This window comes from Balaenoptera physalus, assembly GCF_965194825.1.
Source record: "Balaenoptera physalus genome assembly, chromosome: 2".
NCBI classification, from domain to species: domain Eukaryota; kingdom Metazoa; phylum Chordata; class Mammalia; order Artiodactyla; family Balaenopteridae; genus Balaenoptera; species Balaenoptera physalus.
This window is the reverse complement of record NC_138883.1, coordinates 88653000-88678882: the sequence shown is the minus strand read 5'-3', so window position 1 is coordinate 88678882 and position 25883 is coordinate 88653000. Positions and strand designations below refer to the sequence as shown.

The following is a 25883-nucleotide window of genomic DNA, read 5'->3' as shown; positions in this document are numbered from 1 at the left end:
ATCAAAAAACCAGACAATTGAAGGAAGCAGGTCACACAATCTTAACCAGAATGAAAAAAAAAAAAAGAAAAGGCCAAACTTGACCCTGAAGTCAACAGAAAAGAAATAAAAAACCCCTGTCAACAAAATAACTAAGGAGCATAAATGTAAGTCTCTGAGTCTCCCTAGAAAGTAGCCTGAAACACATCTACCTGTTAGGTTAAGAAATAAGAATTACCCACTAAGGATGCAGAAGAATGCAGCTGCTTTCTCTCTACCCTCTTACAAGGTGAAACACACACTTTTTAAAAGAATCAATAAATAGGGCAAAGTTAACTTTCATTTAACAAGTGGCACATTTATTTAATTGAAATAAATGTATTTCATATAACAAATACATGTCCTAGTTAAATAACGTCATGCTTTTAAGTTAGATAAAAATTCAATTAATGCTACATCAATTGAGTGCTTCCTTCAAAGAATCAAAATAAATGCTTTGTTATAGCTGTAGTAAAATCCCTGCTGATTGAAAGATAAGACAGCCTGCTAGGCATCTCCTACTTACATCGCTGGCTGCTGACTCCAGACCCCCTGGTCTAGACAAGTCTCTGGGACTCCACACCTCACACAGCCAGCCTCTCTGGGACAAGCCGCAGACTGCCAGTGTCGAGAGCTCCCTAATCCTATGCCACGTGCATGCCACTCACTGGGTGTCAGCTAGGACACTTGGCTCAGTTCAAACAGAGCTGGCCTCTAAACAAGGATTATTCAGCGCATCTTAATGAAAGACCCATCAGGCCAGCAAGACTTAGTCCATCTTTCAGCTATTTTTGCTCTTGAGGAAACAGGGGGTCTTTGTATGGGTCACAATTGTCTTATCTCAAGCCCATGCCAGGCTGGGCCCTCATTGCTTTCGGTTTCAATAACTACAAGGCCAACCTTTATTATATCGTCTTCGTAGAAAACTTCAAAAATCAAAGAGGAAAACAGACAACGAACAGCCTCCACCTCTCACCACCCACCTGGTTCCTCCTACCTGACCTCTGGGCCTCCAGCTTCCCAGCCAAGCTTATGCTGAGCTGTCTGGATCCCTGTGGGTCCTAGTCTCTGAGACACAAGTGAACCTTGTCTACACAGCATGGGTTGGGCTTACACCTAGTGCCCAGGTGGTAAGACTCCTGGAAAGCTCTTCCTCCTCCATTAGCTCCTCCCCCTTGGGCTTGCTGGGCCTTTTAACTTAAATCAGCCAAGGCTATCATCAGTTATTTACATCTCTCAACAAAATTACTTCCAGAAGACAGGGTTCGATAAGAAAAAGTAGGGAGAAACTATCATAATAATAATAGCTAACATTTACTGAGTGTTTACTTATGCTGTCTCAGAGACAATAACTTTGTAAAGAGGGTGTTAGTATCCCCATTTTACAGATGAGAAAATTGAGGTTTAGTGTAAAGTTAGAGCACCTGCCTAAGGTCACCTCACTGATTGAAGAGCACACTTTAATTCGAACTTACTCCTCAATTGAGTTCTCACAGTGTTAGACCTAAGAGATAATTCAGGGAAAATGCCTACCAGCTGAATTTTATTTAATTCAAATGTAAAGTAGCTTATGCCCCAGGGAGTGAGTTGGGAGGGAATATATGATATTAAATTTTAGCTTATTAAAGAAATTGGAAGAAGAAAATTTAAGTTTTTTGGGGGATGAGTGAAGTAGAATAATAGTATTGATGTAAGTTTTTATGGGCCCTTAAATTTTTAAAATACTGGGATTCTTGCAGTTTAAATGATTTGGAATTTGCTCAAAAATATTACAGGAGGTGAGTAGGTGGGAGTGTAGATGACATCAGATTGGCCATGAGTTGATAATAATTTTTTTTTAATTGAAGTATAGTTGATTTACAATGTTTCAAGTGTACAGCAAAGTGATTCCATTATATATATATATATTCTTTTTCAGATTCTTTTCCATTATAGGTTATTACAAGATATTGAATATAGTTCCCTGTGCTATACAGTAGGTCCTGGTTGTTTATCTGTTTTATATATAGTAGTCTGTATCTGTTAATCCCAAATTCCAAATTTATCCCTGCCCCCCCCTTTCCCCTTTGGTAACCATAAGTTTGTTTTCTATGTCTGTGAGTCTACTTCTGTTTTGTAATTGTAAATAAGCTCATTTGTATCATTTTTTTAGATTCCACATATAAGTGATATCATATGTTATTTGTCTTTCTCTGTCTGACTTACTTCACTTAGTATGATAATCTCTAGGTCCATCAACATTGCTGCAAATGGCATTATTTCAGAGTTGATAATAATCTGAAGCCAATTTATGGATATATATATATGGGCATTCCTTGTGATAATCTGTGAATTTTTGTATATGCTGGAAAGTTTCCTCAATAAAAAATTAAAATGAATGAATGAATGAAACAGCAAAAAAAGTGTGTCAGGGTGGACATTACCTTTGCTCTTTAGTCACTGAAATGTTAAGGTCTAAGCATATTTCAAGTAATAGCAAGATAACAGAAATACAAGTAGTAGCAACACAATTATAATACTTCCCTCCCATGTGCCTAGAGCTTTACAATTCACAGGACCCATACCTGAGTCTACACTGGAGGTATTGATACCACTTTACAAATGGGAAAACTGAGGCTCAGAGGGCCGAGGTGATCTTCCAAAGGTCACTTGAATCTGCAGCAGGGTCAGAGCTACAGTGAGTCCTTTCCGTGAACAGCAACTTTTTCTGAATGCCCTTTGGAGCAGCAATGCAGGCATTAGCGGGAGCCTGCAATTCAGAGGTGGAGAGCTCCCAGTCTGGACCTTCTCCCAGCTCCGGATCTCAGGATGACCTCTTTGCTGGGGCCCCACATGCCATCTCCCAGAAGGGCAGCCCCCCAGGCAGGGGCAGATCCAGGTTTTATGGGCAGTGAAGCCTATACAAGTTGGGGACCCAAAATTACAAATACAAAATTAGATAGTTAATATTAATTTTGAATGAGAAAACAAGTCCAAATAAATGTCTGGATCCTTGGTGAGTCAAGACCCTTCTGAGATCTCTTTTAGGCAGTTTATCAGAAACATAAGCATAATGCTTTCTGGTTATAACCTGGCTACCCCTCTGCTCCTGGAACTCCCAGCACCCACAGAGACCTGTGCAAGAGAGAGGCCCTGAAGCTTAAACTTCATTTGCTTCTGGGTAAATCCACCTCTAGTGCCTACTGCACTCCTCTAGGGCACTCTGCCCGCCCACCCCTCTGGGACTCATGAACTGGCCTGGTCCCTCCCTCTACCGGTTCTGAGCTCTGCCAAAGCCCCTCCCACCCCTTGCCAGCACACCATGGCTCCTTTGGACAATCTGAAGCTGGATCCTGATCCCTATTGGAAAACAGACTCATCACTGTACCATCTCAGACTCCTATGTGCCAGGCACTGTGCTAGGCACTAGAGGTAGACATATCATCCCCATTTCACCAGCTGAAAAAAGTGAGGCTCCAGGAGACTAGTTACATCAAGGCCACACAGCCAAAAAAGGACAAAACCAGGATTAAACCGGAGTGGATGGAAAGGAGAGAGGGAGAGAACCAAAGCAAACATCATCCCTTTCCCTATTATACAAAGGGCACTCCTGGAAATTGGCTCACACCATTATGCAGGCTAAGGCCCAAGATCTGCAGTCAGCAAGCTGGAGATCCAGGAGAGCCAATGGTGTCGTTTCAGTCCAGAGGAACAGCAGGCTCAAGACCCAGGAAAAGCTGATGTTTCAGTTCAAGTACCAAGGCAGGAGGAAACCAATGTCCCAGGTCAAGGCGGGCAGACAGGAAGGGTTCTCTCTTCTTCGCGGGAGGGTCAACCTTTTTGTTCTATTCAGACCTTCAGCTGATTGGATGGCACTACCCACACTGAGGAGGACAATCTTCTTTACCCAGTCTACTGATTCCTCTGGAAACACCCTTATAGACACACCCAGAATAATGTTTAACCAAGTATCTGGGCACCCTGTGGCCCAGTCAAGTTGACACATGATATTAGCCATCACACCCTCTGACTTAAACTATAAAAGGGCAGGTCCAAATATGGAAAAATCTCAGGAAGGAAATTGTCACTGTGACTGGATTGCCAGGAAAATACCAAACATTGCCCCCCAAATGCTATGGTTCCTTAATGCGATCTCATCTCAATCTGAAGTACATGCAAGTATGTAGGCATATTTGTGGCACTTATCAATGGCACTGAATAAGACACTTCATGAAACCTTCCTGGAGATATTTTGGATCCTACTGTATTAATCATGTTTTTAATTTCTGTATTTTATGATTGTTTGACATTTGGGGCCTTTGTTAATCCTAAAGAGACTGCCCCTCTCAGGGCTAACCAACTCCTACAGACAGTAAACAACTCAGTCTAGAAGCACACTTTTGATAAGTAAGCCAACAAACCCAGAGTCCATACCTGAACCACTTCCTCTGTCTGGCTTTTACATTCCAGAAGGCAACATTCTTTTGCCCTAATCATCCCAGGACCAGACATCAGACAACTAGGGCAGCCCCTATACGCCAGAGCCCACTAAAATTATTCAAATTAGCCAATCCCAAACCTGGTCCGTCTGTTCCCCCTGCCTCATGAAAACCACATTACAGGTTTTCCTTAATTTTTCTGCCTCCTGACCAACCTGCATGCTTCCCCATGTGGCCCTGGTACATGGTGTACCAGGCCTCCCATTCCTAGGGAACTAGGAGTCAAATCTTTGTCCTTCATGGCAGTCATCTCCTGATGTGCTGGTTTCACCATGCCTGATTGAAAACAAATCTCAGGTACATTTTAATACACTACATTAAAGTGCATTCACTACTGTCCAGTCAGATGGAAGATTTTACATGTTTAACAAATTTTGCTCTACTCCTTCTCCTTACAAACTCGCTGAACTGTCAGGTGGTGTTTTAAAAGCAATTTAATTACATATTACTGTCGAATGCTATAATTATGTGAGTGAGTGAGCCAAATTTTGCAACTAAATAACATAGCTACGGTATGATTTTTTAATGCAATAATTACTCCTGAAGAATACAGCACTGGGCCGTCCTCTCTTTTGTCCCACTCTATCAATGTATTGAAACGAGATATCTTCTCCAACAAGGAAAGTTTTCACATATATTTTAGCCATTTAACCTTGATAAAAGAGAGGTGTCATCGGCCAGAAGTGCTCAAAAAACATCACCTAAGCTATATTTTTATTTACAGATTTATTTCCTACACAAAAGGTATGCAAATTAAATTACATTTAGCTATGCTAAATGTGCAATCATATCTTTATGGAAAGAAGGAGTTACATGAAATCTGCATGGTCACAATTCTGCTGTATCTAAGAATGTTTCTACAAGTATTCATTGAGTACCTACTACATACAAGGACCTGTGCAGATGGACAGAAATTTCCCCACCCAGTCCTGGTCCCATTCCCAGTCTACTTGCTTTAGATGCTAATGGAAGAACAGCAGAGCTTGCCAGTTACTGATAATGCAGGCCAATAATAAGGTGAGCCAAATTTCAGGGGAAAGGTGTTTGTCTGTTTGTTTGGTTTTGGCTGCACTGTGTGGCCTGCAGGATCTTAGTTCCCCAACCAGGGATCAAACCCAGGCCCCCTGTAGTGGAAGCGTGGAGTCCTAACCATTGGACCACCACGGGATTCCCCAGGGGAAAGTCTTTTTAATGTTAGAAGGTCTAATTTAAATACTGGAAGGTTAAAGGTAGTGAGATGTGTGTACGTGTTTCCCTTTCTAGCTTGAGTAGGGATGTGTCCTAGTGCTTTGTGTTTTCCTCTATACTCAACAGAGTTTTTCTGAATGAATTAAGTTCTACCTTCATTCACTGTGTACACATCTGACATATAAAGGTATTGAATAAATCCATCCATCTGCTAATTCATTCTATGCTCTAAATGTTTGTGCCCTCCCAAAATTCATACGTTGAAATCCTAACTCCCAAAGGTTATGGTATTAGTAGGTGGGGCCTTTGGGGGTGTTGAGGTTATGAGGGTGGAACCCTCATGAATGGGATTAGTGCCTTATAAAAGAAGGTCCAGGGAGATCCCTCACCCCTTCTACTATGTGAGGACACAGGGAAAAGACATTGGCCCTGACTCAACTATGCTGGCACCTTGATCTTGGACTTTCCAGACTCTAGAACTGTGAGAAATAAATTTCTGTTGTTTATAAGCCACTCAGTCTGTGATACAGTAGTCCCTCCTTACTCACAGTTTTGCTTTCTGTGGTTTCAATTATCCACAGTGAACTGCAGTCCAAAAATATTAAATGAAATTATATTTTTAATTTCAGAAATAAAAAATTCATAAGTTCTAAACTGCATGCCATTCTGAGTGGTGTGATGAAATCTCAGGCCATCCCGCTCCACCCCACCTGGGACATCAACCATCACTTTGTCCAGCGTATGCTGCCCCTTAGTCACTTAGTGGCCACCTCGGTTATCAGATCAACTGTATTTCAGTGCTTGTGTTCAAGTCACCCTTGTTTCACTTAGTGAAGGCCCCAAAGCACAAGAGTCGCGATGCTGGCAATTTGGATTTGCCAAAGAGAAGCTGTAAAATGCTTCCTTTAATTGAAAAGGTGAAAGTTCTTGACATAAGAAAATAAAAGAAATCATACACTGAGGTTGCTAAGATCTACAGTAGGAATGAATCTTCTATCCATGAAATAATGAAGAAGGAAAAAGAAATTCGTGTTAGTATTGATGTTGCACCTCATACCGCCAAAGTTTCAGCCCCGGTGTGATAAGTGCTTAGTTAGGATGGAAAAGGCATTAAATTCATACAGCAAGATATTTTGAAGACCACATTCACATAACTGTCATTATAGTACATTGTTATAATTGTCCTATTTTATTATTGTTGTTGTTAGTCTCTTAGTGTACCTAATTTATAAATTAAACATTATCACAGGTATGCACATAGAGGAAAAAACATAATATATACAGGATTCGGTACTATGCATGGTTTCAGGCATCCACTGGGGCGGGGGCAAGGGGGTGGGTCTTGGGACGTATTCCCCCACCGATAACAGGGGGCTACTGTGTTTGTTATAGTGGCCCAAACAGACTAAGACAATTACTGAGATCCTATCCTTCAGTGAACGTGTCACATCAGGTCCTTGTGCTGACGGAACTTACATTCTAGTGGAATGCAGTACACGTTAGCCCCTCACCGCCGACTATTATTCCCTTCTGAAGTGCCCCTTCCTGTTTCCTCATCTTAGCCGTGGCCCAAAGTGCAGTCCAAGTCGCAGCTTCTCTAGTCCCTCCAGCCCAGGTTGGTTCTACAAGTCGTGGTACCTATCTTGCCCTTCTTGGAACTTTCTTGTGGTCACTGTTATTTGTTGGCATTTTGATGCATCTGCTTTCTCAGAGAGATTGAAACCTCTTGATGGTTGGAGACTCTGGTTCTAACTCTGGTCCCATCTATCCCCACAACACTTATCGAGTATCTGGGCCCTTCTTGTCAACCCTGGGGTCCAAACAGTTGGTGGCAACAGGGAGAAAACCTCTGCAGCCTACCAGGAGTGTAGCACTCTCTAGCCACCTCCTCAGGGACGGTTGCCAAAAAATGAGGCACCTGTATTTTCCACCACCTACATCATCTCTGGATTAGGGGAAGGAAAGTTGGCGTTGGCTTCCAAAAATCTGGGTTTATATCCCATATCTTAGATTTAACTAGCAGAAGCAAAGTACAATGTAATCAGTATGAGCTAAACACCTTAGGTGTTTTGAGGAGAGAAGAAATAATCAATGAAAACTTGCTGAAACAGAATCTGAGCAGCAGGTAAAAGATTGGCAGCATTTGGACAAGTGGAGATGCTATGGGAGGGAACAGCATAGGTAAATGAATCAAACAGTAGGCTACTGCCCTCCAGACCTCTCTCCAGCCTTCTCTGCCCTCTCCAAACCTGAGAGCTGACCTGTGAGGTGGGCATCAGCTGGCCTCCCTGGTCCTCTGGCTTCCAGTTGGATTCAGCCAGTGGGAGGCACCAGTAGATTAGGGGATGGGAAAAGAATGAAATTAGGATATTTATTCCCCAGACCCCTCCCAGCCAAGCCTCAGCTGAGCAATGCTGGATTCCTCCAGCTGAAGGCCTTGGCTCCTGTGGGGTGGCCTTCTCCTCAGCTACTGCCCTTACTCAGAGTTCTAGTAATCACTCCCTCTACTTGCTTCTTCAGGCTCCAAATCAATACCATTGCTTCACCACTCTTGTTGGTTCCCTTTAACCCTGCCCACATCTTTGTAAATAGTTGTTTCATTAAACCCTTCTTAACAGCACTGTTTGAGTGCGCCAAGTGTTTCACAAGACCCTGACTAATAAGCTGGGAAGGCCAACCAGATATGACTGCTATTGAGAGGAGTAGATAATAAAGAAACATCAAGAGCCCGATTATAAAGGGCCATGCTAGGGAACTGAGGCTTTATATCAAAGTTTTCAGAACAGAGGGGGAAGCTTTGAGAAAATCAATCTAGTATCAGGGAGAAAATTAAATCAAAAGAGAGACAAAACGAGTTCTGGACATCAGTTAGGAGACTAGTATAGAGGTCCAGGTATAATGATAAGGGCCTGATTCAGTTCTAGCATTAGAAATACAAATAAAGATCCAGATAAGACAGAGGTAAGGGAAAGAGAATGACTGGATGAGAGGTAAGAAGGGCCCCTGTGGGGACGGAGCCAAAGTTGAATCTAGGCAGCTAAAGAGAGAGGAATTGTGTGGGCAGAAACAGGGATGTCTAGGCAAGGGCCTGTCTGAGCTAGTTTGGGACAAGTTAGGGATTTGGGAAATAGAATTCCAAATGTTAGAATGAGCATGACATAACTGTGGACAAGGAGAAGGGAGCCTAAGCTGGTGCCAACTGGGAAAACAGAGAAATAAGACTGTATAGGCATATTAAGTAAAATTTGAGGTTGGAAGCTTAATCCTAGACAATCGTAATCTCATCTAGGGGGTCACAAAGTAGCAACCTGCAGGCCCAATGCAGACCAGAGCTGTGTTTTGTTTGACTCACAAATTCTGCTTAAATTTTGAATTAGTGCCAACGTTAAAAATTTTGGATATCTTACCCTTGAGATTCCAGATTATTGGCCCTTCTGACAACACTGAACCCACATTCTCACATGTCAACTCTCGGCTGGAGCTGAGCCGTCACTGCCCATCTAGACCCTGCACGAGGTTCCCGCTCACCCAGCCCCACGTGGCCTACAATACTCCTTTGTTACTGCTCAGCCCTAGCTGCACATGAGCTGTGGTCCCTGCTAAAGGCAGTGAAAGCCCTTGGAAGTTCTTAAGGAAACTGAAGAAGACCCCCTGGGGGGAGTCGAGAAGATCACTTAGAGCAATTCAGTTGAGTTCAGCATTTTTGAGTGTTCACTATGTCCCAGGCACTGTGCTAAGCACTGCGGAACCTGGGATGAATAAGAAGAGTCTATCGTCACAGGGAAGACCAGGAATATGAAGGTCCATTAAGTGGCTGATTCTGAAATTCAGGCACCAGCAAGGGCTTAGAATAGACATGAGAACAGAGATGAAGGTGTGAATGCAAAACAGATGTTGAAGGAATTTTTGTGACAAATTAGCCATAGGGGATAAAGAAGGAAGGATGTGAACTGGGACCTTGTTCAGGTGGCTATACTGAAGAGACGGTGTAAGTAACAGTACTGGATTACTCCGAGTGCAGTGAAGATCCAAAGCAGGGTGAGAGAGAAGGAAACCACGCCCCTTGAGGACCCTGAGAACAAAGGAGCCAAAGGAGCTGAGCCCTAGAAGGGATTAGGCAGGTGGCGCCCTTCCTCTCAGCTCACACCTCCCCTTGAATTCAGCAACTGGATTACTATTTTGTTAACAAATAAAGAAAATGGGGCAATCTTCATTTAGGCCTGCAGGGCCATGTTGGAACTCTACCTCTAGAGCTGCTACAATGCCAAATATTTGTTTAAACATGAAGCTGTGAAGGTAGTGCTCTAGTAGTGGGCCAAGAGCAAATCGTCCAGGCAACAGAAACAATCCCGTACAGCTCCCTGATGATTCAGGGTTTAGTCACATTGGGTTTTTTAGTTCCCTAACTCCTTAGGGGGAAACTGTAGGAATTTTCTTTAAAGAATTACTGATTAAGAGTTACGAATGAGAACGTGGCAATGAAACAGTGGCTCCTTTTGCTACTGAGAAATTTCCTACAAGTTTCCCCAGCCTATATTCGTTTTACAATCAGGGAGCTTTGCAATAGGGAGGGACTAACAATTTCACCAAACCATACATTTGCTAAGCAGAAAATAAAGATCCTATTTACAGAAAGAGAATTCTCTCACATTACGGCTCCAGAAAAAGAAAAAATAAGACGGTCAATTGGATTATTTCAACTGAAAGTTAAAGGTTTTATCTGAATTATATGGGGTGGGAAGTGCCTTGTTTCTCTGTTGTTTTAGCCAGTGGGAGCTTGACCACTCATGTTCTAGTGTATAAATCATCACAATTTAGCTCCCCTTCAACCCCACCATTCACAGTTGGCCTCTAGTCAAGTATACTGAAGGTTTCAATGTTTGCATATGCCTGTGTGTGTCCATCCCGAGGCTGTACAACAAGACACACAGGAGAGGGAGGCCTAATGTGTTATTAATTTGCTTCCAGTCACACAGCAGGGATCCAGCTTTGCCTTGATCTCCTGAACCCATTCAACGATCACAATAAAATTACTCATCAGCCTCTGGAGTGCTGGAATTCCCACTCAGAGTTTCACATACAAGAAGACTCTGAGGAGTGGAGTTTCATTATAAACAGGGACTGGCCAATTTGTCAGGCATATTGTTCCATGGAATCCAGCGTGTGAGGTCTTAACACAATAAGAGACTCTTTAATTACAAGTTACACATGTGTTGTCTGAACGTGATTGAAGAGATGCCAAGTTCAATACTTTAATGGTTAGGATAGAATGAGGGGGTAGACACAGTAATAGGTGTGCCAGGTTCCCTAAGCTAGTGTCTTTCCTATGTCTAAATAAATGACACAGTTCCCCATTCCTGCAAAAGCCTTGTCTGAGGACATGTCAGGAGTTAGGAGACCCAAGTCCACGTTCCAGGTAGTGCCAGGTAGGGCTTGTCCTGAACTATTCTGGGTCATGTTTTCTTCATCAGTGGAATAAAGGATTGGACTGGGTAGTTTCAAAGGTCCCTTCCTTTTCCAAACTCTGTGATCCTCTAAACGAGGGGAAAAGGGAAACAGAGGTTCACAAGCAGATACTCAAATGGGAATACTTGTCCTACTAACTCCATAAATTGACTGGAGCTCTGAACTACTGCAGCAAAGAATGACAATGGTTTGTAACCAAGCCTTGAACATAATCAGAATGGAAAACATATCTCCCTTTCTCTTCCCCCAAGTCTGACACCAGGACCACTACTGACCATGATTCACTGGGCAGTTGCTGTGCACTATCCCAGACACAACAAAAACATCAGAAAAAATTATTGAAGGTTTTCTATGTGACAGGCATTACACTGTGAACTTCACATAATTTCTCACAACAACCCGAGAGCTTGGTATTATTATCCCTGTTTATAAGTGAGGAAACAGACATTGTGGAGCCACGGGCAAGTCGCAACCGCTTTGAGTCCTCTTCCACAAGCGTAAAATAAGTGGATGTGTCCAGTTGACTTTAAAGGCCTCGCCTACTCTATGACTCAAAACAAGCTTGGATTTGATTACCTAGACCTTGAAAGGCTCACGATTATCGTGCAAACCCAGTTGGCCAGAAAATAGGATGGCCCGTCACCCGCTTAAAGCACCATGCACATGCTCACAGAAACACAAAACCGCATTTACTAAACGCAGCACCTCCTTGGGATGTTCTCACAATCTATACTGTAAACAAGGTGATTGTTAAAACACATCAAGACACCATGGGCTGCCTTACAGCAAACTGCCAAGGGAAAAAGAAAGTATCATAGATTGAAATCACCATAGGCCCCACTATTGAGGCCTCCCCCTTCCAGAAGTCAGGGATTGGTCCCAGGATAAAGACACAGATATTTCCTCTCCATCACTGTAGATTGGGCCAGAGCTGCTGGTTCCCAGCTACACAGAATGAAAGCTCCCTGAGGGCTGGGCTAGGGTCAAATTTGTAAATTCATTATGACTGGAAAGGAATTACCCCATGGTACTTAAGGATGATCACCAACACCATCATCCCATCACCCACCATGCATTTATAAAAGCATCTGCTCTGTACATGGCTCAGCAGCTAGGCTGGTCAGTTGCTTAAGACTGTTTTTCCTAACAGTCAGGACCATGAAGGTGAAGAAGGCCTTAACGACCTCAGACAGGATCCAAGGGACAATACAGAGTGTCTGTAGAAAGAGAGCATAAGATATTCTTGGGTAGGTAAAGGAGAGGGGTCCTAAAAGAAAGTGATGGACCTGCTGGGATCACGACTTAGAATAGAGTGCCAAGTTATATTAACTTGTTAGAGCTGCCATTAAAAAAGAAAAAAGAGAGAGAGAACCCACAGCTAAACAACAGAAATTTATTTTCTCACAGTTCTAGAGGCTGGAAGTTCAAGAGCAAGGTCTCTTGGGGCCCTATGTAATTGCAGCAGTATAATATTTTGATATATTAACCAACTCTTTTCACCTTGAGATTCCCAGTTACCCTGGGAGTCAACCCCACTCATGCAACCAGACATGTGGCACCCACTGCCTCCAGGAGGGTTCATCCCACGGAACTGCAGAAACAAAAGGTCAGATGCTTAGCTTTTGTTTTCAAAAGGCAAGGTCCAGGTTGAATTAGTCTGCCTGATTAACATCAGGCTATCCTACAGCAAAAACTGAACCAGAAATATCAGCGGCTTGACACAAGAAAACTTATCTGGGTTGAGCCTTCCTCCTCCACCTTTTAGCAACATCATTTGGAACACATGGCCTTGAAGGTCGGTGCAACAAAGGAAGAAAGAGAATAAAGAGCTCACATTCAGTGTAAAATTCCTCAGCCTGTATATTATTCTGCTCAGGACGCCATAACAAGATACCACAGACTGCGTGGCTCAAACAACAGAAATTGATTGCTCACAGTTCTAGAGGCTAGAAGTCCAAAATCAAGGTGTCAGCATGTTTGGTTTCTCATGAGGCCTCTCTCCTAGGCTTGGACCTTCTTATGCCCTCAAATGGTCCCGTCTCTGCACACCCCTGGTGTCTTTTCCTCTTCTTATAAGGACACTAGTCATAATGGATTAGGGCCCCATGATTATGATCTCATTTAACGTTAATTACCTTTTTAAAGGCCCTCTCTCCAAATAGTAAGATCCTAAGGTACGAGGATTAGGGCTTCAACATATGACTTTTTGAGGGGACACAATTCAGTCCATAACACCAGCATTTGCCCTCTTCAAAGTTACAGGCATAGACAGGCCCAGAGTGGTCTAAATTTACTGTTCTTTACAAAGTTCTCTCCCCATCTCTCTGCCCCAACTTAGCAATTTTACAAAGTAAACCACAGGGTTCACTGGCTGGATCTACTTTTCTTCTTCCTATTACCATCCACATTTATTGGATTACATAGACTTTTAAGGCTGGGAATTAAAAAGCAACTAGTTGGCTTTAGGTCTAGTCTAGGCAGCTTGTAGCAACTTTCACCTTCTGCTCCTATTTACCAAATCTTCAAGGGTCATAGAGGAGTTATGTAATGGGTGACGGAGCAGGGAAACATGAAAAGAAAAGAGGAAAGAGAAATGTGCATCTGTGCCCAGAAATGCCTCATCATGGGTCTGTCTCCATGCACTATAAGACAATTTCCTGCGTTACATCACATCAGATTAACAGGCCTAGACATGGGCAAGATGGAGGAGAAACTGTTCTGCAAAGGAGTTCTAGTTTCCTATCAACACTCAATTTCATTTTCTCTGGCAAAACACCAGCCACACAGACCCACACGCACAGACCCATAGGCCCTGATTGACATTTCAAGCCCTCCAGCTCCAGATGTGTTTCTACATTGTTCAGCCAGTAGGAAAAAGCAGCTCGAATTTTAAGCAGAGTCATTTCTCAAACCACCAGCTGTCTCCTGGATAAATTCTGGGTTTTTTAGATGTAGTTACAAGCAACCCTCTCCAATGCACTTATTCATTCAAAAAATGTTTATTGACTACATTCCATGTACCAGGATTGGGGACATAATGGTGATGGCCACAAGCTTGGGGTCTAGTGAGGGAGACAAGTTCTAATAAATGGTACTTATTTCACCCCTCTGTGCCAGGTGCAATACTGGACACCTTAAATACTTGGGAAGGTACGATTATCTCCACCGTACAATGAAGAAGCCAAGGTGAAAAGAAGTCCAAAAGACAATCTCGTGCCGCTAGTCAGTGGAAGTGTCAAGACCAGAAGCCATGTGACCTGACTTCCTGAACTTGGGTGGAAGATAAAAATTTATATCTTTATTTTCACTAATCTCTAACTGAACTTTAGCACTTTCTTCATATATTTATGCAAGAAACCCCAGCAGTACTAACAGTACCTATGACTTTGTCACCAATAGAAATCACAGATATTTTCTTATATTACAAGCATTGCCCAAATCCTGAAATATTATTTATGTTCATTACTATTTCAAAATTATGATAGCTATTAGATCCACTGCTAGATCATGTTACTTAATGCATTTGTTTTTCTAAAGGCACATATACCACTACATAAATTCTTTTCATACGTTGACAAGTGTTTTGGAATAGGTTTCCTTTATAATACTATGCCTTTTATTTTACACCTTCAAAAGCACTGCACCAAGAAATGGTCCTTAGTCTTCCCAGAAATGCCAAAGTGGTACTTGGGAGAAAAATGGGTCAGAACCCTACATTACAGCAATGGGCAGCCCAGGCAAATCCAGAGACTCTGCTCACTGTGTCTTTGAGTAAGAAGCTAGGTTGGGATTCTTTTATAACCAAAAGAGAGAAGCGAAGAGGAAAGGAAAGGACCCCAATTCCACGAGAGGACCCTTTCTACCCTTTCCACCAGTTCCTGCTCAGCACGTGCCCTAAATGCTCCCCTCTGCTGGTTCCAGCCGCAGCTGAAGCTGACTCCTTGAGCCCCCCTCCGTGCCACGAGCTGTGTGGATAAATGTGCCCCACCGTGGGCAAGCAGACGTCACTTCCTACCCCCGGGGGCTGAGCACCCCTCGCGCCCTGGGAACCATGCTGAGTGTCAACAAGCGGAAGGTGTCAGAAATTCCCACACACTAAGATACCAAGAAATTCCCATACACAAGACAACGGATACTTCGGGTTTTTAACCGCCCCTCGCAGGTCAGCCTCTCCGCGACCCCGAGGCCCGACACCGCCGGAAGGAGTCCCAAGACCCGGGTTCCAGTAAGGGCAGCACTAGCTGTAGATGCCGGTGGTGGGGAAGAAAAGTGTGAAGAGGGATGTAACCCGACACACAGGGGCCGCGCAGTCCCAGCTGCTGGGACAGAGCTGGGTTAACAATCGGCCTTAGGGGTGATCTCCGTCCCCGCCCGGTCCCCCTCCCCTGGTCAAGTGCCCGATATAGGCCGCGGGATACCTCTTACCCAGGGGTGCGCAGAGCCTCCGGCCACAGCGTTGGCGCAGCAAAAGCAGCCGCTCCCTGCGAGGGCTCTCGCCTCTGCTGGGACCCGCCCGGCCCTGGGCGGAAGCTGGAGGCGGGGAGAGCGAGCCCACCCCCACCCCAGGAAAGTTCCGGAAAGGTCCCGCCGCTGCCCCGCCCGGCGCCACAGGCCGGGGAACCAAGGCCAAGTGCAAGCGGCACCCGGGCTTCGAGCGCGCACAGGGTACAGCCAGGGACGCGAGTCCAGAGGGCCCGGGACGCTGCCGGCAGGGCAGACGCCCCTAACCGCAGCGCACCCTGGAGCGCGGCCGGGTGCCCTTGGCGCGACATAGGAGGGCACGGAGGCCACCTGTCGCTCCCCCCATTCCCGGGTGCCTACACTGTTGCGTAACTGGGAGGAACAAAGGTGAAGGCGGGGCTGTGGATAGAGGCCCTGGCGGTTTGCTTCGGGTCGTCCAGTGAGCCCTACTGGGCTTCTCATCTGGTTCCCAAGACTGTCCAGAGAGACAACTGTTCCCGCGTTCATTTCACAGATAAGGTAACGGAGGCTCAGAGACGCCCCAAAACTTGCCTTGGTAAGCGCCGGAGCAGCGCTCTTCCCTCAGGGTGGAGGTCAGGGTCAGCTGGCTTTCAGACACTGGTCTCCACACCACGTTGCGTCCTACTTTAATGACTGGACGTTTTCAGCTGGCTGCTTTAAGTAGGTGCGAAGTGTAGGTGAGTGGTCGTCGACCACATCAGATCTAGAGCACCTTTTTATAGCATATATAGGGTGTCCAGAGTCTTACTGCAATTTTAAGCTTTTATAACTTCAGATGTGAGTTACAAACTTTCCTTTAAAGTCCCTTGAAAGTATAATTATTTACATTTCTTTTACATTTATTTCGTTCTGTGAATTTTGAATAATTCTTTTTGAATTTTTTGTTTCAGTCAACTTTTTTTTTTCTTTTTTTTTTTTTACTTTTTAAAGAGGAACCCTAGCAAACTTAAAATTGAGGCAATCACAGAGGTAAGAGCTCGGAAAAGCAACCTAATAAAGTTGTCCCCCTGCATTGGGCTCAGAGAGTCTTAACCACTGGACTGCCAGGGAAGTCCCTATGTACTGTCTGTTTTTGTCACTTGTTATCTTTTTTGGCTTGAAGTCTATTTTGTCTGATATGAGTATGGCTACATCCACTTTTGTCTGCCATTTGCTTGGAGTATCATCTACCATCCCTTCATTTTTAGCTTATGCTTGTCCTTGGAGCTGAGGTGTGTCTCCTAGAGGCAGCATATAGTTGGGTCTTGTTTTTTAATCCATCCAGGCACTCTGTGTCTTTTGATTTGTGAATTCAATCCATTTACATTTAGGGTGATTATTAATAGATGAGGACTTAGTACTGCCATTTTACCTTTTCTTTTCTGGTTGCTCTATATCTCCATTGTTTCTTTGTCCTTGTGTTTCTGTCTGCTATTTTAGTTTGGGGGATTTCGATGATATTTTTCTCAGTTTACTCTTTTTTCATGTTTCATGTCTCTGCTCTAGATTTTTGTTTTGTGGTCCCCATGAGATTTGTATAGAATGTCTTGTAGGTAAAATAATCCTTTTTCTGCTGATAGCATCTTATCTTCATTTACCTATATGAGTTTCTTCCTTTTCCCCCTTTTTGTTTTTGTTGTCTCAAATTATCTCTTTATGTTGTGAGCTTGTTACAAAGTTGAAGTAGCTATAGTTATTTTTTTCTGCTCCCCCCTTTAACCTTTACGCTATAATAAAGTGTTTAAAACCTATTCTGATTGAGAGTTGCAATTTCCTGGTTCTATTTATCCCCTTGCTCAAAGTTTTATGTACTTTTGCCTTTTTGTTTCTGGTAAAGAGCTCTTTTCAACACTTCTTACAAGGAAGGTCTAGTGATGATGAACTCTCTCAGCTTTTGTTTGTCTGGGAAAGTGTTTATTTCTCCTTTATATACGAACTATAATTTTGCTGGATAGAGTATTCTTGGACAACAGTTTTTATCTCTCAATATTTTAAGACTGTCATTCCACTTCCTCCTGGCCTGTAGGGTTTCTGCTAAGAAATCTGCTGAAAGCCTAATGGGGGTTCCTTTGTAGGTTACCATCCTTTTTTCCCCAGTTGCCTTTAAAATTCATTTTTTTGTCACTGACTTCTGGCAATCTTAATATAATGTGTCTTGAAGAAGGTCTTTTTGCATTTACGTAATTAGATGTTCTCTTAGCTTCATGGACTTCTATAACCAGTTCCTTCCCCAGGTTTGGGAAATTCTCAGATATTATTTAAATAAATTCTCTGCTCCCTTCTCACTCTCTTCCTTCTGGGATGCCCATTACCCTAATGTCACCCTTCCTAAAAGAGATAACTCTCATAGAATTTCCTCACTTTTTTAAATATCTCATTTCTCTTTCCTCTTCTAGTTGTATCATTTCTAGATTTCTATCTTCAAGCTCACTAATTCTCTCTTCCATATGGTCTGCTCTATTTTCAGTGCTTTCTAATGCATTCTTCATCTCATTTATTGAGTTATTCAGCTCCAGAATTTGTTTGGTTCTTTTTTAGAGTTTCAACATCTTTGGTAAAGTATTCCTTCTGTTCACTAATTTTATTCCTGAGCTCACTGAACTGCCTTTCTGAGTTTTCTTGTAGCTCATTGAGTTTCTTCATGAGAGCTATTTTGAATTCTCTACCAGTGAGATCGCAATATTCTGTGACTTTAAGTTTGGTTCCTGGAGAATTGTCATTTTCTTTTTGTGGTATGGTGTTACTGTGGTTCTCCATAGTGTTTGATGAATTGTTCGTCTGCCGGTGCATTTGAAGTAGCCAACAACTTTCTGCATGATTCTAACAATTCAACAGTTTAGAAATTAGAGGTTTTTCTTTTGTTTTTCCAGTAGGTGGCACTATAGCACAAGTTTTGAGTTTCTCTTACCTGCACTGCTTCTGATAAATTATGTTTGAGAATCACTACTCTCCACCCTCTACTACCTCTGTCACAGGTGTGGCCCCATGCCCTCCTTATCATTCCTGTTCCTCTGGGGTCAGTGTTGCTGATGTGGCTACTTTGTGCACCAGGATGGTGGGCTCTTCTGTTGCGTCCAAGATCCCCTGAGTCACAGGCTCCATTACCACTGGGAGGGAGGGTGGAAGCCGGCTGGGGTCATGCAGGTGCCTCTGCCGTGTCCAGTGTTGTCAGGTTCGCAGAGTCCACCACTGCAGGTGGTAGACCACGGGGCTAGAGTCACAGGCACCTCAGCAGCTGGTGGGCCGGTATCCTAGGTACCACTGCCACTGCTGCCCAGCTACTTGTGGCTGCAGGCACTGCCGTGGCCAGGAAGCCAGAGTCATGTGTACTGCCTCCCCTGCTACTCCTGGGTTCTCTGGGGCTGCAGGCTCAGCTGCCATGGTGGGGAAGGCCGGGATTACAGGCACCACCTCCACTGTTCCCTTGGTTCTGCCTCTTCTCTGTGTTCCAATCAACCCACCTGTTTTTCTTTCTTTTTTTTTTTTTTTCATACTTAAATGTTGGGGCACGAGGGGGCACCAGAAATCATGCAGGACTCAGGACAATTAATTGTGTACGGCACTATCCACGGAGTACAGGATGTTGGTATTCCCGGCTCCCACCCTCTAAGTGCCAATAGATCGTGTCCTCATCACCCTGACAAATAAAAATGCCCCTGTGTATTTCCAAAATGCCCCACCTCACCTCCCAGTTCCACCACCTGAATGAAATTAGAACATTTTCTAACACCATACACAAAAATAAAATGTATTAAAGACCTAAATGTAAGGCCGGATACTATAAAACTCTTAGAGGAAAACATAGGCAGAACACTCTCTGACATAAATCGCAGCAGTATCTTTTTGTATCCACCTCCTAGAGTAATGAAAATAAAAACAAACAAATGGGACCTAATGAAACTTAAAAGCTTTTGCACAGCAAAGGAGACCATAAACAAAACAAAAAGACAACCCACAGAATGGGAGAAAATATTTGCAAATGAAGTGACCAAGGGATTAATCTCCAAAATATACAAACAGCTCATGAAGCTCGATATCAAAAAAACAAACAACCCAATAAAAAACTGGGCAGAAGAGCTAAATAGACATTTCTCCAAAGAAGACATACAGATGGCCAAAAAGCACATGAAAAGATGTTCAACATCACTAATTATTAGAGAAATGCAAATCAAAACTACAATGAGGTATCACCTCACACTGGTCAGAATGGCCATCATCAAAAAATTCTACAAACAATAAATGCTGGAGAGGGTATGGAGAAAACAGAACCCTCCTACACTGTTGGTGGGAATGTAAATTGGTACAACCACTATGCATAAGAGTATGGAGGTTCCTTAAAAAACTAAAAATAGAACTACCAAATGATCCAGCAATCCCACTCCTGGACATATATCCAGAGAAAATCCTAATTCAAAAAGATACGTGCACCCCAATGTTCATTGCAGCACTATTTACAATAGCCAAGGCATGGAAGTAACCTAAATGTCCACTGACAGAGGGATGGATAAAGAAGATGTGGTACATACATACAATGGAATATTATTCAGCCATAAGAAAGAATGGCTTATGTTGTTTGCAGCAACGTGGATGGACCTAGAGATTATTATACTAAGTGAAGTAAGTCAGACAGAGAAAGACAAATATCATATGATATCACTTATATGTAGAATCTTAAAAAAATTATACAGATGAACTTATTTATAAAACAGAAACAGACTCACAGACTTTGAAAACAAACTTATGGTTACCAAAGGGGGGGAGGGATAAATTAGGAGTTTGGGATTGGTATATACACACTACTGTATATAAGATAGTCAACAAGGACCTACTGTATAGCACAGGGAACTCTACTCAATATTCTGTAATGAGCTATATGGGAAGGGAATCTGAAAAAAAAATGGATATATGTATATGTAAGACTGAATCACTTAGCTGTATACCTGAAACTAACACAACATTGTAAATCAACTGTACTCCAATATAAAAATAAAAATTAAAAAAAAAGAAAAAGCATCAGCAGTCCTGGTTTTAACAACAACAACAAAAAAAGCAGCAGCAGCAGCCCTGGTTTAGATGGGAAGGGTGCAGGCAGGAAAGAATCACAAGAGATGTGCTGCTTGCTGGGTGGTTTGAGGTTGGTGGTGTGGAATCAGATTCAGAGTTAAGAAAGGTGTCCTGAGCAGATCCCACATGCTGGGGGCTTCTACTTGTATTCATCCTATTATCTCACGGAAGCCCTCTCTTTAGCCTTTGAAGAAGAGCTGGGACTGTAACATGAGACAGCCAGGAAGGGGGGCTGAGAGTTCCTTCACTCGCCCGCTCACTCACACAGTCATTCTTCCATATGATAGATGATCCCTGGGTCCCTGCCTGCTACGCATCAAGCAAGCCCTGTGCCCACTGCCTGGCCATACACTGTTGAAAAACTCAGACTCGGTTCCTACCCATGTGGGGCCTGCCAAGTAGTGCAAGTGCAGCTGGAGAGATGGGAAAGTAGGAGACGCACTGTTAAGGAGTGGGAAGAGGAAGTGATAGGCGGGGCGGACACGAAGAGGAACACACCCCAATTCAAGAACATCCAAGAGACAGAGTAGTAAACTGACAGGGCTCTGGGAAGACACGCAGGCTAGGGAGCAGGAAGGGCTGGCAACAGGAATGGGTGGGCGTGGGGAACGGAACAGAGGAAAGTGCTCTCTGGAGAACAGGAAAAGGAAGGCACAGGAGGAAGCATTGTGAAGAGGCTGCTCCTGCAGGCATGCAGCTTTAAATAGTACCCCCTGCTTTAGCCAGATCAGCACGCCCGCCCCACCCTCGTCCCTTCCCCGTAGCCAATTCTCCCCTCCCTGAGCAGCTAGAGAAGCAGCCTCAGCCCCTGGCCCCAGCAAACCCTCCCTAGCTGAGAGAGCAGCGCAGCTGACAAGAAGCTTCTGAGGAGCTGCAGCGAGATGTGTGTGAGCTGGGGTGAGTTCCTAGTGCAGGGACCCGCCAGCACACAGGGTTCATCCTGCCAGACCACCAGGCACCCTCAGAAGCGGAAGGGGGTGGGCAGACAGAGCAGAATGATGGTGTGTATCATGCCAGGTGTTTTTTAAAGGCAGCCCCAGCACCTCCTGAATGTACTGTTTTCATCACAGTCATTCTGCATGTCAAATAAAAACTAGAATCGCTATCAGGCTACAGGGTGGCTGGAGTTTTCTCATCTGTTACATAGAAGATGAAGCTGTTTTTCAGACCAGAGGCACTAATGCATATGGAGGTGCTTCACAAACTACAAAGAGCTCTAACTCAATCAGCACTCTTGGTTGAAGGCAAGAAAGCAGCTCTGGATAACATACAGAAAAGGAATGTATTAAGGCTTTCAGGGGTTCACAGTACCATCAAAACGACAAAGTAATGACGGCAGGAAAAGTGCACAGGAATCAGCAGCTCTGCAAAATCAAAAAGCAGAAAACGCGACACCATCTTTCAGCAGAACAGCCTGGCAGCCCTCAGAATACTCCCCCTGCCTTGGCAAATGACTCCAGAGTAAGTGACACAAATATAAAGGGAACGAGAATTCAAGTCCTCATGGAAGTGTCCACTGACCAAATTGATGTCAAAGGCCAGCGCCACAGCTGTCAGAGGAAGGAGAGAGTGTACATGGCCCCTCTGACTTCCACCAGGATTCTTATGATGAGTACTTCCCCCAAATTGGGAAAGGGACTGAATACTAGGCGGCCAAGAGAAAAAAAGAAAAAAGAAAAAAGGAAGATGTCAACTATAGGCTCCGTAAACATTAGATCTTATTATATATTGTTTTCTACTTACATAAGCAAGGTGGTATGATAGTGAAAACCCTCAGCCCTAGAACAAAGACTTCTGCTAAATACAGGTGCAGTAGAGGGACTTGCCTGGTGGTCCAGTGGTTAAGAATCCGCCTTCCAATGCAGGGGATGCAGGTTCGATCCCTGGTCAGGGAACTAAGATCACACATGCTGCAGGGCAACTAAGCCCTTGCACTGCAACTACTGAGCACTCGAGCCACAACTAGAGAGCCCGTGTGCCACACCTACAGAGCCCACACGCTCTAGAGCCCATGCACCACAACTAGAGAGAAGCCCATGCGCCTAAAGGAAGAGCCTGCGTGCCGCAACCAACACCCAATGCAGTCAAAAATTTAAGAAAAAAAAAAACAACATGTACATTACAGTGCTGGAGAATGACGGTGTGGCTCAGGCAGACTCAGACTCTCCATCCAAAGGGGTCTCTGAGGACATATGACTGGAATCAAGTCTTTCTCAGAAATTTAGCTTCATAAACTCAGTTTTGGGAAATTCCTTTTGCCTGAATTTCCTCATCTATATGATAGGAATAAATATGTCCTCCTACCTCAAGGATATGTGGAGGAATAAACACTATGACTTTTGGGCCACAAATACCTCAGAGTATGTGGGACTATGAAGACCAAAGGTTACCTTTGTGTTCATACACCATCACTCTCAGAAAGAATGAACTGACGTGCCTCGGTTAACTGTATCGGTAAAATGGGTATTTTTATGAGTACCTACCTCATAGTATCCTTATGAAAATTAAATAAGTTAATATATATAAAGTGATTGGTACCATACCTGGCATAGAATAAGTATTCAGTAAATTGTAGTTACTAAAGCAACTGTAGTATTATAGGAATTATTGTTATCCAGTGTTCAGGCAGGCGTTATACGAGGTACTGAAGAGAAAGAAGTTCTACAGGTCTGCCCTAAGGCAAATGAAACAGTATAGTATTGAGTCTAATATAAGAATATTAGACCTCATTTCTCAAAGATGGGAATAATCGGAAATGTACAAAGCTAACTATTTACAGTACAGACAGATATACTGCACTGCAAGGTGCCCCTTAGACATAAAATTGAACCTGAGAGTGGAACTGATATTCCCAAGAGATGAAGCAAAAAGTGGGGGAGGTCTCAATGTATCCTCCAGGGCAAATAAATGCTTGTGGGTGTTCCTTTTGCCTCAAGATCAAGAGCTGGTGTGTAGGAGGGGCTCCACGGCAGCTGAGGGCTGGCTCCCTGTCAGCATCGGTTCCTTCAAGATGCTTCTTCCCAAACCTGCCTTCGTGCCAGCAGTGAGTCCCATCATTACCAGTTTCTGTTCCTTCGGTACTTTGTGTCATGGTTACCTATTACCCCCTTTAATAAAGTTATGCATAATGTGACAAACTGCGTCTCTCCATGATAAACATAAAGCCACTGAGGGCAGGAACTGTGTCTTCCACATCTTCTTGTCCGCAGGACTTAGCAGTGTCTTTTTCCCAATAAAAGTGTGTTGGGTTCCATGGAATGGTTCCCAGGTAGGAGTATAGGTGTCAAAAGAAGCTAAAACAGGCTGCCTCAAAGGGCTGTTAAAGGCCCAGTAAACTTGTGACTCGCATTTGATAAGTACCTGGAGAATAGCAGTCAATGAACAACTCAGGAGTTGCGGAGAGTATGAGGATCTAAGGCCTTCCTGACCCCTGGAGCAGGTAGCAAATCTTCTACTAGTTCATCTATCTCTTTTCTATGCACGTTTGAACACCACAGGAAAAGTCCACCTGTAAGGGAGCAGCGGGAAGCTCTCAAGTTGCGCAGCTGAGGTTCTGGGCAGCAAGCATTTCCCTGGAGGGGCTGGGAACCATGCCTCCTGTCCCCGCCGTCACCCCTTGTGTCCTATAGATCTGCTTATCCACGCAGGTGCAGGGAGCGGCTCCTTGTGGGCCTGTGGGCCTTCCCTCCTGAGGGGCAACTCAGAAGAGGGAGAAACTGGGTAAATTACTGTCCCCTGAGATCACTAGAGTTGATCCCAAGGCCACATTTTTACTCACCGTCTCCCCTTTCCCCCCTCCCCTATCCATTCTACATCCCCTTTACCCTCAGCTCTGATGTAGGCAGGTCCTGGTGGCTTACCTGGTGGTGTGACCCAAACCTTTATTCCTGAGGGGTCTGAACACTTGATAATCAAACCCTCCTCAGGCTGGGTTGCTGCATGTGTCTATTCACAGTTATAACGGAGCAAAGGAGTCCAGGAGATGCCCACCTGAACCACCTGAGTCTCACACATATTCCTCCTTGCTCCCCTTGTGTAAAAGCAGCCTTCCTCCTCCCGATGACCAGGGTCAGTTACGCCTGCCACCATGGCAACTCCTCTCTTGCCTGCTGGTCCCTGGACACAGAAAGTTCAAAGTGCCCTTTGAACTTTTTACCGCATAGCAGCAGCTTTACCATATAGTTCAATGGGCCCTTTATTGTGCCCCTGTCAAGAGTGTGTTCTCTTTGGGGGCCAGAAACTCCAACCATGCAGAGCCCAGAGTTGCAGGGAAAGGAAGCACAAAATCCCGCAGTGGGCCATTAGGAATGACAGTAAACAAGGCCATCCCTGCTTCCACCGCTTGGTTTCCAGACCCTTATAGCCTTCCTACTGAGGACACAGCACCATATAGAGGTCTCCAATCTAATAAAGACACCTTGTTCTGAATGACGGCACTCCATCCTTTCAGAGTGCTTTCTCAGAGTTGGCGCTTCAGTTGTGAGTCGAGAAGGCCCTCCCAATCCACTGGGCCGGTTACCTCTGAGTGGTGCCGTACACAACACAACCAGAGGACCCCTGGTCATGACCCTCTCCCGCACTCCCTCCATTTGAAAGTATATCCTCTGGTTGGATGCTCTGCTATAGGAGATTCCATACCTGTGGATCAGGCATTCCTTAAGCCTCCAGACAGAAATGCTGGTTGAGGCTCTGTAGGCAGGAAAAACAGACAATATTCATTTACAGTTTGCCTCGAGGTTATGTTAACTCTCCCACCTCCAATCATATTATAGTCTGAGAACTCTGGACCTTTTAAATATCCAAGAGAACATCACACTGATCCATTACACTGATGACTTCCCTGATTGGACAGGACAAGCAAGAGGAGGCTAGAATGCTACAGTCAGTAAGATGCTTGTGCTTCAGAGGATGGGAAATAAACCCTATGGAGAGTCAGAAACAGGCCATTTCAATGACGTTTTTAGAAGTCTACTGGTCAAGGGTATTCTGGGATAGCCCTTTCTAAAGCAGAAGACAAATTGCTATATCTTACAACCATGTCACAAAGAAGGAAGCACATTGTCTTACAGACCTCTTTGTGTTCCCCAGGGATATTTCTCTGGCCCACATACTGAGTGACACAGCGTTGAGCGGGGCCGGCGCAGGAAAGGGTGTTGCAACAGGTCCAAGCCCAGTGCAGGTAGCCCTGCCAGCTGACCCCCACGGTGT

At 44.2% G+C, this 25883-nt stretch overlaps 1 protein-coding gene across 2 annotated transcripts in view; it reads right to left on the bottom strand.

Moving 5' to 3' along the window:
• The window catches only part of BLOC1S6 (biogenesis of lysosomal organelles complex 1 subunit 6), a 91595-nt gene that overhangs the window by 4552 nt on the left and 61160 nt on the right, over nucleotides 1–25883 (bottom strand). The window contains exon 6 of one of the 2 annotated variants that reach the window (XR_014260643.1): nucleotides 16054–25364. The exons of the other annotated variant lie outside the window; for it this stretch is intronic. The gene's annotated coding sequence lies outside the window, so the exon portion shown is untranslated. Of the gene's footprint in view, nucleotides 1–16053; nucleotides 25365–25883 lie in introns of those variants that run through there. 2 annotated transcript variants of the gene reach the window in all.